The sequence below is a fragment of the Triticum aestivum genome, chromosome 1B (assembly GCF_018294505.1).
Source record: "Triticum aestivum cultivar Chinese Spring chromosome 1B, IWGSC CS RefSeq v2.1, whole genome shotgun sequence".
In the NCBI taxonomy this organism is placed as follows: domain Eukaryota; kingdom Viridiplantae; phylum Streptophyta; class Magnoliopsida; order Poales; family Poaceae; genus Triticum; species Triticum aestivum.
Window position 1 is genome coordinate 545,379,449 of NC_057795.1, and position 9,623 is coordinate 545,389,071.

Genomic DNA, 9,623 nt, shown 5'->3' on the forward strand with positions numbered 1-9,623 from the left:
CTTAACAAGCTCGATTCACTCACCACAAGTAGTTGCATGACAAGATAAGCATAGCATCATCAAGAAGACATGTTTATGAAACAAACCAATGCAAGAACAAGTTCATAGCATGCAAGGATCAACTACAACAACCTTGGCAAAATTGAATAACATGTAAACAATCTGCCAGGAAACATTTTGAAGCAAAAGTAGAGCATGAAATGACATGCTAGACTACTCCATAATTGCAACCAGGGGCATGAATGAATAGATAATAACCATATGTTCAAAACATCCTTACTGAAGTATCACTACAAGAAATATGTCAACTTGTGACCACCACTATTGGTCACTGAAAGGTCACAAATTTCCATTTACGACCTTTTTGTGACCAAAAACAGAAGGTCAAAAGCTGGCCGTCATAAACTGACTATAGCGACCTTTCTTCTGGAATGGTCAAAGACGTTTACGACCAAAATATTCCTACTGTGGCATTTTGGTCACTAGCAACCTCCCCCAGGCCACGTAGGCATCCAGCGTGGCAAGCTGATGTGGCACAAGATTCAGCCCGGTCCAATTCGATTTTCTACATGGGCCGAGCCCAACAATTCGGCCTTTTTACTGTATATTTTCTCTATTAATTTTCTCTAGCTACATGGGCCTAGCCCAACAATTTGGCCTTTTTATTTTATGGGTCATGGCCTTTTTGTACAACAGTTTTAGTTTTTTTTATAAAATGGGTCCACTAGTCAAACAGATCCCACTTGTCAGGTTCTGATAAGTGGGTCCTAGCTATTAGGCCCAGATTCTTCATATTTCAATTTGACAATAAGAAAATAACTAGTAGTTAAATTGGCAAGGAAAAACACACAAGATACTTCAAATAACAATAGCCAGATTCAATACAAGCTCTACAAATGACACGTCCTACAAGCTGTAGCATATACAAGCTTATTTACAAGCTCTACAAATGACAAGTCCTACAAGCTGTAGCATTTACAAGTTCTACAAGTTACACGTAATACAAGCTTAGCTGATACAAGCTCTACAACTATGGGAATCAGTTACAAGCTCTACAAGTATTTTCTTCTTCTACATGTAGCTCCTTCAATAGCGATCAAATGCGGCTCACTGGAGAGTCAGGACTGGGCCTTCCACGGACGCCCTGTTACATGAATCAGCTGATAAAAATTAGAAAAACTGGAGACAATATATTATGAACATTCCATTCAAAAAAGGAGTAACTCAGTTGAAGTGAACACAGCAGCAGTTTTTCTCATTGAAGTGAACACAGCAGCAGTTTTTCTCATTGAAGTGAACACAGCAGCAGTTTTTCTCATTGAAGTGAACACAACAGCAGCAGTTTTTCTCATACAGTATGTGTCTTAATATAACTCCTAAGAAATGTTCACAACCTGAATTAACTACACTTTTTCTCATTGAAGTGAACACAGCAGCAGTTTAATCAACAACCCCATACTTTACTATAGAATGTTTCTTCTGAATGCATAGCTTAAAGGCGGGGCGGGGCTGAGAATCATCATAACAGGATATGTATATATATATGTAGAGAGAGAGAGATCACCTTAACAATAGATGGTGGGCATCCTCGCCGGATCGGAGCAGCTTGTCCCTGGCCCTCCCCACGGGATGGTACCAAACTGCACACACACCAAGCAAGAGAGCACGCATCAGATCATATGAGAAAATGAACAAAAAATAGAGAGGAGGAGGAGAGGGGTCACCTTGGCAACAGATGAACAAACTTTGGTCATTTGGCTCTGTCCTCGCCGGATTGAAGCATCTTGTCCTTTGGCCCTGTCCACACACCAAGCAAACTGCAGAAAAAACACGCAATGAAAAACTGAAGATCACAGTGTATGGAAAACTGAAGATCATAGTGATGATAACATACAAACAAAGGATCTTTGGCCCATCAAGTTTTAAGACAAAAAAAGAGCAAAACCAACAATGCTACAAATCAGAGATTACAGGAACAACAACAGAAGGTTGTTTAACAAGTTTGAACGGCCACTATATATAGCACAATGTATGTAATGTAAAATTTCTGGATGAACAAGCTTTAATGGCTACAGTATTGTGATATTGTGATAATGGGAGGAGGCTTCCCATAAAACAGCAGGAAAATGCACTACTATTGTGATATTCCTCCCATAAAAAACACTAATATTCCAGTAGAGATCAAATGCTTGTGAGCAGGAAAATAATGGTACATTCACAACTTCAGTTCGGGTAAATATCACCACATGTATCAGTATACAGGCAGCAATAGTATCATCGAGCACAGAAAAACAGCAGCTTGACCCATGTAAGTCATAGCTCTTTAGAGAGAAAGAAAGAACAGGTTCAGCTAGCTATGTATTCATAGTTGAGAGCTAAGCAATTTGTTTGTTTATGCTGTAATTGACAGACCTAGTACAAGAAACAAGCCAAGTGAAACAATATTGACTAATTCGATGGCAATACAAGCTAATCTACTTAGCTAGTAGGTGACCATCCAATCCATGATGCAGCAGCAGGTGCAAATATGATATGATGTGAAGAAGAAGCTAGCTGGAGAGGTTGGGGATGAAACCAAAATTACAAACCATTGGCGGACCTCACATCACCACAGTTTTATCATTTTATAAGCAACTGGAAACTATGCAGAGCAGAGCAGACCGGACAGTAAAAGAATTATCAAGTAGGGCAAAACAGCAGCGTGGCCATCAACTCATAGCCCTGAAGAAAGAAAGAACCAATAGGGTCAGCTACTTATTTATTCAGAATTGAGAGTTGAGCAATCATTAGAAAACTAAAGATACTGCTCAGCTAACTAAATAACACATGATTCAGTACACACTTGAGCTTTTATGTTTGGAGGATCAGGTTGGTTAAACAGATACAGTGGATGGAACATAGCAGAGATAGGCTAGTATAGCTCCAGTTTTAGTCATCCCAAAGGAATATTCATAGCAAAGCAAGATAGGTTGAAGCTAGACAAGCGGATTTCGAGTGTTGATAAGCACCAGAATGCTAGCAAATTGGCCTATATTTATATGTTCACTTCTCTTTATAATTCACTAATGCAAAGGTGCAAATCTTCATCCTTCTTTAATGACGACACAGATAAACAAGTTTTATCCAAAAAAGGTGTCTAAACAATTCAATCACTGATCCCTGACCTGCATGGATCAGGCGCATGTAGAAAACTGAGTGAACAAGGCCATGCGAGCTCACCTAATCGAGCTAGTGTTGCACACGAGGATGCCTTGGACGAGGGCGGCAGGGTCGGTTGAGGACCGCAGCGGCAGAGGCGACTGTGCCTGCAGCGGCGGAGGCCCCGCCTTCGTCTGACGCTGTCGAGGGCGGCAGATCTGTCGAGGTACACGGCGGCGACAGCTGCTGCATGGGGAGGGGGGCTGTGGCCGGCGTGTAGCTTGGGTGGATCCTCCTTGAGGAGCTTGGCCTTGGCGCGGCGGATCTCTGCGTTGAGCACGCACCGTCGATGGTGGGAGAGGCGGCCGCCCGAGCAAATCAATGAGAAGGGGTCAGAGGTCGTGGCCATGCGAGGCAAATCGCCAGTAAAACGACTCAGCTGCGGGAGGAGACGGACCTGATTTGGCCGGCGGGGACCGCTGCGTGTCCTCGCCATCGAGGATCTGGCCGCCGTCTCGCTCGCACGGCCTGGATCCGCCCGCCGCGTCGTGGTCAGAGTGGAGAAGATGGCGAGGTCGGCGGCGGAGCCGAAGGGGCCGGAGACGGAGGCTGGCCGCGCCGGGGACGCCATGAGATGCTCTGCGATCCGCGGGCGAGGAGCGAGGCAATGACGAGCAGCGCGGGCGCGAACGGCGGGAGCAGGTGGTCGTCCACGAAGGCGAGGAGGAGCGGCTTGAGGTGGGAGGGGAGGTCGCGGCGGGATCGGCCGCCGTAGGTGGCGGCGGCGGTCCAATGGAGGGAGAGGGGAGAGGGGTTAGGGTTTGGGCTGCGGATCGTGGGGGGGAGTGGTGTGCGGGGGAGAGGGGGGAGTGGTGTGGGTGGGTGAGTGGTGTGCGGTGGGTGAGTGGTGGCATTCGTCCACTGATAGGTGGGCCCGCGAGGAATTAGGCCCACATGTCAGTGTCCTCAACGACGTGTGGTGTAGGTGAGGAGAGCTGCTTTCGGGTGGGTGTGGGTGGCGAGAGGATGAGGGTGTGGGCCGTTGGATCTGGCAGTATCCGACGGTCTGTAATGCTTGATCCGCGTGACATGCCCATAGACCAATCAGAACGAAGTGCGGGCTTATGACCATCTAAAATTGTCGTAATTGATTAACAATAGGCGCTACCAACACAGCACCACAGCGCCCGGCGAAACTCCATTGCAGTGTGAGCTCCAACGCAACACCACGATGCCCGATGGTAAGTTTCCTTCTCTTTTTATGACAATGTTAGTTAAGTTTTCAAATAATTAGTAGTGTTATTCCTTGAATAACGAAAAATCAATTTTCCATTTTTGGAGTGCCCAAAAAGAGTTTTTTTGTGAAGGACCTGCCATATATTTGTTGCAAAATTGGACCAAATCAATTTTCTAAAATACTAGGACATATTTAATGCATAATTGACCAAATGGTTGGGTGTCAAAAGCTTTTATCCACCTCTCGTGAAAAAGACAACTTTCCGCCGATTTAGCTGGAAGCGGGTCAAATTTGAACTGTAGCTGCATTATAGTTTGCTCTTTATTTTTTCCAAAAATCATTTCTAGGTACATAAGTATCTATTTAATCAGAGAAACACAAAAAAAATTCCAAGATTCAACCACTAGCTAGGAACGGTCATTCCCGCCGTTTTGACCGCATTTTAAAACGGGCATAAAAAATTCAAAAAAAATCAAAAAATTGGGAAACCTTCGCATTGTGTCATCATATGTGGCCAAGTTCCTAGGAAAAATAACAAACTTGTAATACGGCAATTATTTTAAAAAAGTGTTCTCAGAAACGAGCTATCATGTGTGGAGATCAATGGCTTTCAAGCCAAATGATCAATCTTATGGCCACATTCATGGCATAGTTTGTTCAAATGATCTCATATTGTGCACAAGGGTGCATATTGGAATGGCAAACAATGTTGCCTAAGGAAGTTTTCATTTTCGTTGGACGAAAAAACCATTTTCCATTTTTCGAGTGCCCGAAAGGAGGTTTTTTTGTGAAGGAACTACCAAATAATTGTTGCAAAATTGGACCAAATCATTTTTATAAAATACTAGGCCATATTTAATGCACAATTGACAAAATGGTTGGGTGTAAAAAATTTTGATCCACCTCTCGTGAAAAAGACAAATTTCCGCCGATTCAGTTGGAAGCGGGTCAAATTTGAACTGCAGCTGCCTCATAGTTTGCTATTTATTTTTTCCAAAAATCATTTCTAGGTACATAAGTATCTATTTAATCAGAGAAACACAAAAAAATTCCAAGATTCAACCACTAGCTAGGAACGGTCATTCCCGCCGTTTTGACCGCATTTTGGAACGGGCATAAAAAATTCAAAAAAAATCAAAAAATTGGGAAACCTTCGCATTGTGTCATCATATGTGGCCAAGTTCCTAGGAAAAATAACAAACTTGTAATACGGCAATTATTTTAAAAAAGTGTTCTCAGAAACGAGCTATCATGTGTGGAGATCAATGGCTTTCAAGCCAAATGATCAATCTTATGGCCACATTCATGGCATAGTTTGTTCAAATGATCTCATATTGTGCACAAGGGTGCATATTGGAATGGCAAACAATGTTGCCTAAGGAAGTTTTCATTTTCGTTGGACGGAAAAACCATTTTCCATTTTTCGAGTGCCCGAAAGGAGGTTTTTTTGTGAAGGAACTACCAATAATTGTTGCAAAATTGTACCAAATCATTTTTATAAAATACTAGGCCATATTTAATGCACAATTGACAAAATGGTTGGGTGTCAAAATTTTTGATCCACCTCTGGTGAAAAAGACAAATTCCCGCCGATTCAGTTGGAAGCGGGTCAAATTTGAACTGCAGCTGCCTCATAGTTTGCTATTTATTTTTTCCAAAAATCATTTCTAGGTACATAAGTATCTATTTAATCAGAGACACATCAAAAGTTTTCCAAGATTCAACCACTAGCTAGGAACGGTCAAGCCCGTCGTTTTGACCGCATTTTCAAACGGGCATAAAAAATTCAAAAAAAATCAAAAAATTGGAAAACCTTCGCATTGTGTCATTATGTGTGACCAAGTTTCCAGGAAAAATAATAATCTTGTAATACAGAAATTATTTTAGAAAAGTGTTCTCATAAATGAGCTATCATGTGTGAAGATTCATGGATTTCAACCCAAACGCTCAATCTCATGGTCACATTCATGGCATAGTTTGTTCAAATGATCTCATATTGTGCACAAGGGTGCATCTTGGAATTCCAAACAATGTTGCCAAAGGGAGTTTTCATTTTCTTTGCACGGAAAATTCATTTTCCATTTTTCGAGTGCCCGAAATGAGGTTTTTTTGTGAAGGACCTACCATATATTTGTTGCAAAATTGTACCAAATCATTTTTATAAAATATTAGGACATATTTAATGCACAATTGACAAAATGGTTGGGTGTCAAAAGTTTTGATCCACCTCTGGTGAAAAAGACAAATTCCCGCCGATTCAGTTGGAAGCGGGTCAAATTTGAACTGCAGCTGCCTCATAGTTTGCTATTTATTTTTTCCAAAAATCATTTCTAGTTACATAAGTACCTATTTAATCATAAATACATTGTTTGGTGGTGATACGTCGAGGTTTGGGCGGTGGCCGAGGGCCCCAACTCTAGAGCGCGTAAACTCGCATGCCCGTCGCGTGGTCACCGCGTGACCGTGGCGTTGCCATGTGTTCTGGGCAGCCTAGGCATGTCTAGTGGGTTGAGCACTCCCCAGGTAGGTGCTAGGAACAAAATTACAACATAAGATTCTCACGAGGAGACCGATCGATGCTCAAACATGAATTAGCGGCCAAGTGTTTGATTAGCGGTACGGGAAATGTACATGGCTAATGGGCGTGAGTTTTGGCTGAGGATGATCAGTTACTAAGAAGACCGTCTTCACAAATTTTCAGCTCAAAAGGAGGACCCTAGGTGGTACTTGCTTTGCAAACCACCACACTGGACATAAATACGAATGTTGAAGCTCGGCTCAAAATAATGAATGGATTGAGCTGGCATTTGGTGGAGGATGGTTATTTGGGCATAGGAAAGTACTGTAGAAAATGGATACTATTTGGACATGCCAAAGTGGTACTTCCTTCACAAACTGTTACTCTGAACAGAATAGGAAAATGAATATTTTTGAATTATTTTTGAACTAGGCAAGGAAGGTTTTTACATATTTGACGAAGATATGACCCAAAGAATTTATGAGATTTTTTTGGGAATTTTGGGAATGACAGAAATATAGGTTGCTTCACAACCTAGGGCAAAAACTGACACATGGACATGACACATAGGCAAAACTGATGAGGTGGCGCCTAGTCATAGCAACCCACCACAATTTACAAGGCTATGACATTCTATATTGGTCGTTAACAACTAGAAATAAGGCAGCGGACTAGCGCTGTTAGCTTTATGACCATTCCATGTAAGGAAATTATGACCTTTCTGACCAAAATGGTCGCAATGGTTTAGGGTTTGGAGCCCCTCGAACAGCTTTTGACCAATTGGTCTCAAATGCTCATAAATCTATGACCAATTCTTCCAGGGTCACTGACAGAAGGTCATAAGTTGACATATTTCTTGCAGTGTATCTCAAAATATGCATGGATCTCTCTGTAGCATCAAGTTTACATGGCATCAAAATAACAGCAGAACAGGGACTAAAATCAGCAACATCACGATGCCTAGTTTGCATGCTTGTGCTAGTCACCACATTGATCACAAAAATACATGGTAAGCACCTCTGTAAAGAAGACATGGCATAAATCAAAACACATGTAGACATCAACCTCATAGGATACACACATCAATCATGGCAAAAATGACAAAAGAGCATGTTCTATTAACAGACAGCAGACAACATCACGAAACACTCTTGTAACGATGATTCAGGCATAAGGATGAGCTCAAATGAATATGATGCAATGGAATGAAATGAAGTACTCGTTGAGACGAACAATTTGACATATTACACGCACGAAATGGAGCTACGGATGCAGAGATACGATGCGTTGAACATGGCATGATAATATCAAAATAAATCGGGGACTTAGGCAAAATCGGGGTCAACCTTCGATCTGCACGGTTTACGAGGTTCGCCGGAGATGCTCGCCGGGGTTGAGGCAGACGGCGGCCGGAGAAGAAGAGGAAAGGCGCCGGCGGGAAAGAGGCACCGGGGACGACGCCGGCGGGGCGCAGCGCGCGGATCCGTGGCTGGGGAGGCTGGATCCGGCGGCCGGCGGAGCTCCAGCTCGACGGGGTGCGGGGTCGACGGGGCGAGGCAGCGGGCACTGGCGGCGCGGGGCCGGGGAGGCGCGGGCGGCGCGCGCCCTGGCCGGGGCGGCGGCTCGGAGGGGCGCAGGGCGCGCGGCGGATGGCGCGCGGGCCGGGAGGCAGACGGCGGCGCTCGCGCGGGCTTGCGCAGGCCCGCGGCGGCGCGCGGGACGGGGAGGGACAGGTGGCGGCTTGCGATTCGCCCAGGGACGGCGGCGGACGTGTCTGGCTGCGGCCGGACGTGTCTGGTGGCGGCGGGAGGAAGAGGACTAGGGTTTGGACCCGGAATTTCGGAGGTGGGGGGGCATTTATATAGGTAGAGGGAGCTAGGAGAGTCCAAATGGGGTGCGGTTTTCGCCCACACGATCGTGATCGAACGAACGAGAGCATGGAGGGGAGTTAGATGGGTTTTGGGCCACTTTGGAAGGGATGTTGGGCTGCAACACAAAGAGGCTTTTACGGTTAACCATTTAACCGTTGGAGTACCAAACGACCTCCAAATGGCACGAAACTTGACAGGCGGTCTACCGGTGGTATACCAAGGCCGCTTGGCAAGGCTCGAGCCATTCCGAGAAAGTTTAACACCCGCACATGAAACAAGGTCTGAGAGGGGGCGACGGGCGCGCGCGAATGGTCCGGACTCCGAACGGACAACGAAGAGGACCGGGAGAACCCGAACGGATGCAAGTTTTGGAAAACATGCGGATGGAATGCAGATGATGACATGGCAAAATGCAACACGCAAGCAAATGACATGGCAACGACGGAGAATAACTAGCAGACACCTGGCGCATCGAATCCGGGGCGTTACAGTGGCCTTCGGTAAAGGCGCCAACAAACTCATGACACAGATCCGCCCAAGAAGAAATGGAGTCTACCGGCAAGTCCATCAACCATGACATAACATTGGGCTTGAGTGCCAACAGAAAGTAATTGGCAAGCACCTTGTCGTCGTGGGCCCCAGCAGCTTGCATCACGATGGTGTAGATGCTGAGGAACTCCGACGGGTGAGTCTTGCCGTTGTACTTTTTGCCAACGGCGGGCTTGAACGTGCGGTGGGAGGGCCACTGGAACTGCCGCAGCTCACGGGTGAAAGCTGGACAACCTACCTCGTAAGGCAGGCCACCGTAGCCTCCCGGTGCTGGGTGGTCCGTAGTGAGCCCTGCCCGTCTGTCCGACTG

At 45.3% G+C, this 9,623-nt stretch overlaps 1 long non-coding RNA gene across 1 annotated transcript; it reads right to left on the reverse strand.

Moving 5' to 3' along the window:
• Positions 1-1,084: 1,084 nt before the first annotated feature.
• On the reverse strand, positions 1,085-1,914 carry LOC123094365 (uncharacterized). The gene is made up of 3 exons (XR_006445815.1): positions 1,725-1,914; positions 1,565-1,640; positions 1,085-1,144 (listed from the first exon to the last, which is right to left on the reverse strand). It is a non-coding gene; the product is annotated as an uncharacterized lncRNA (long non-coding RNA).
• Positions 1,915-9,623: the final 7,709 nt, after the last annotated feature.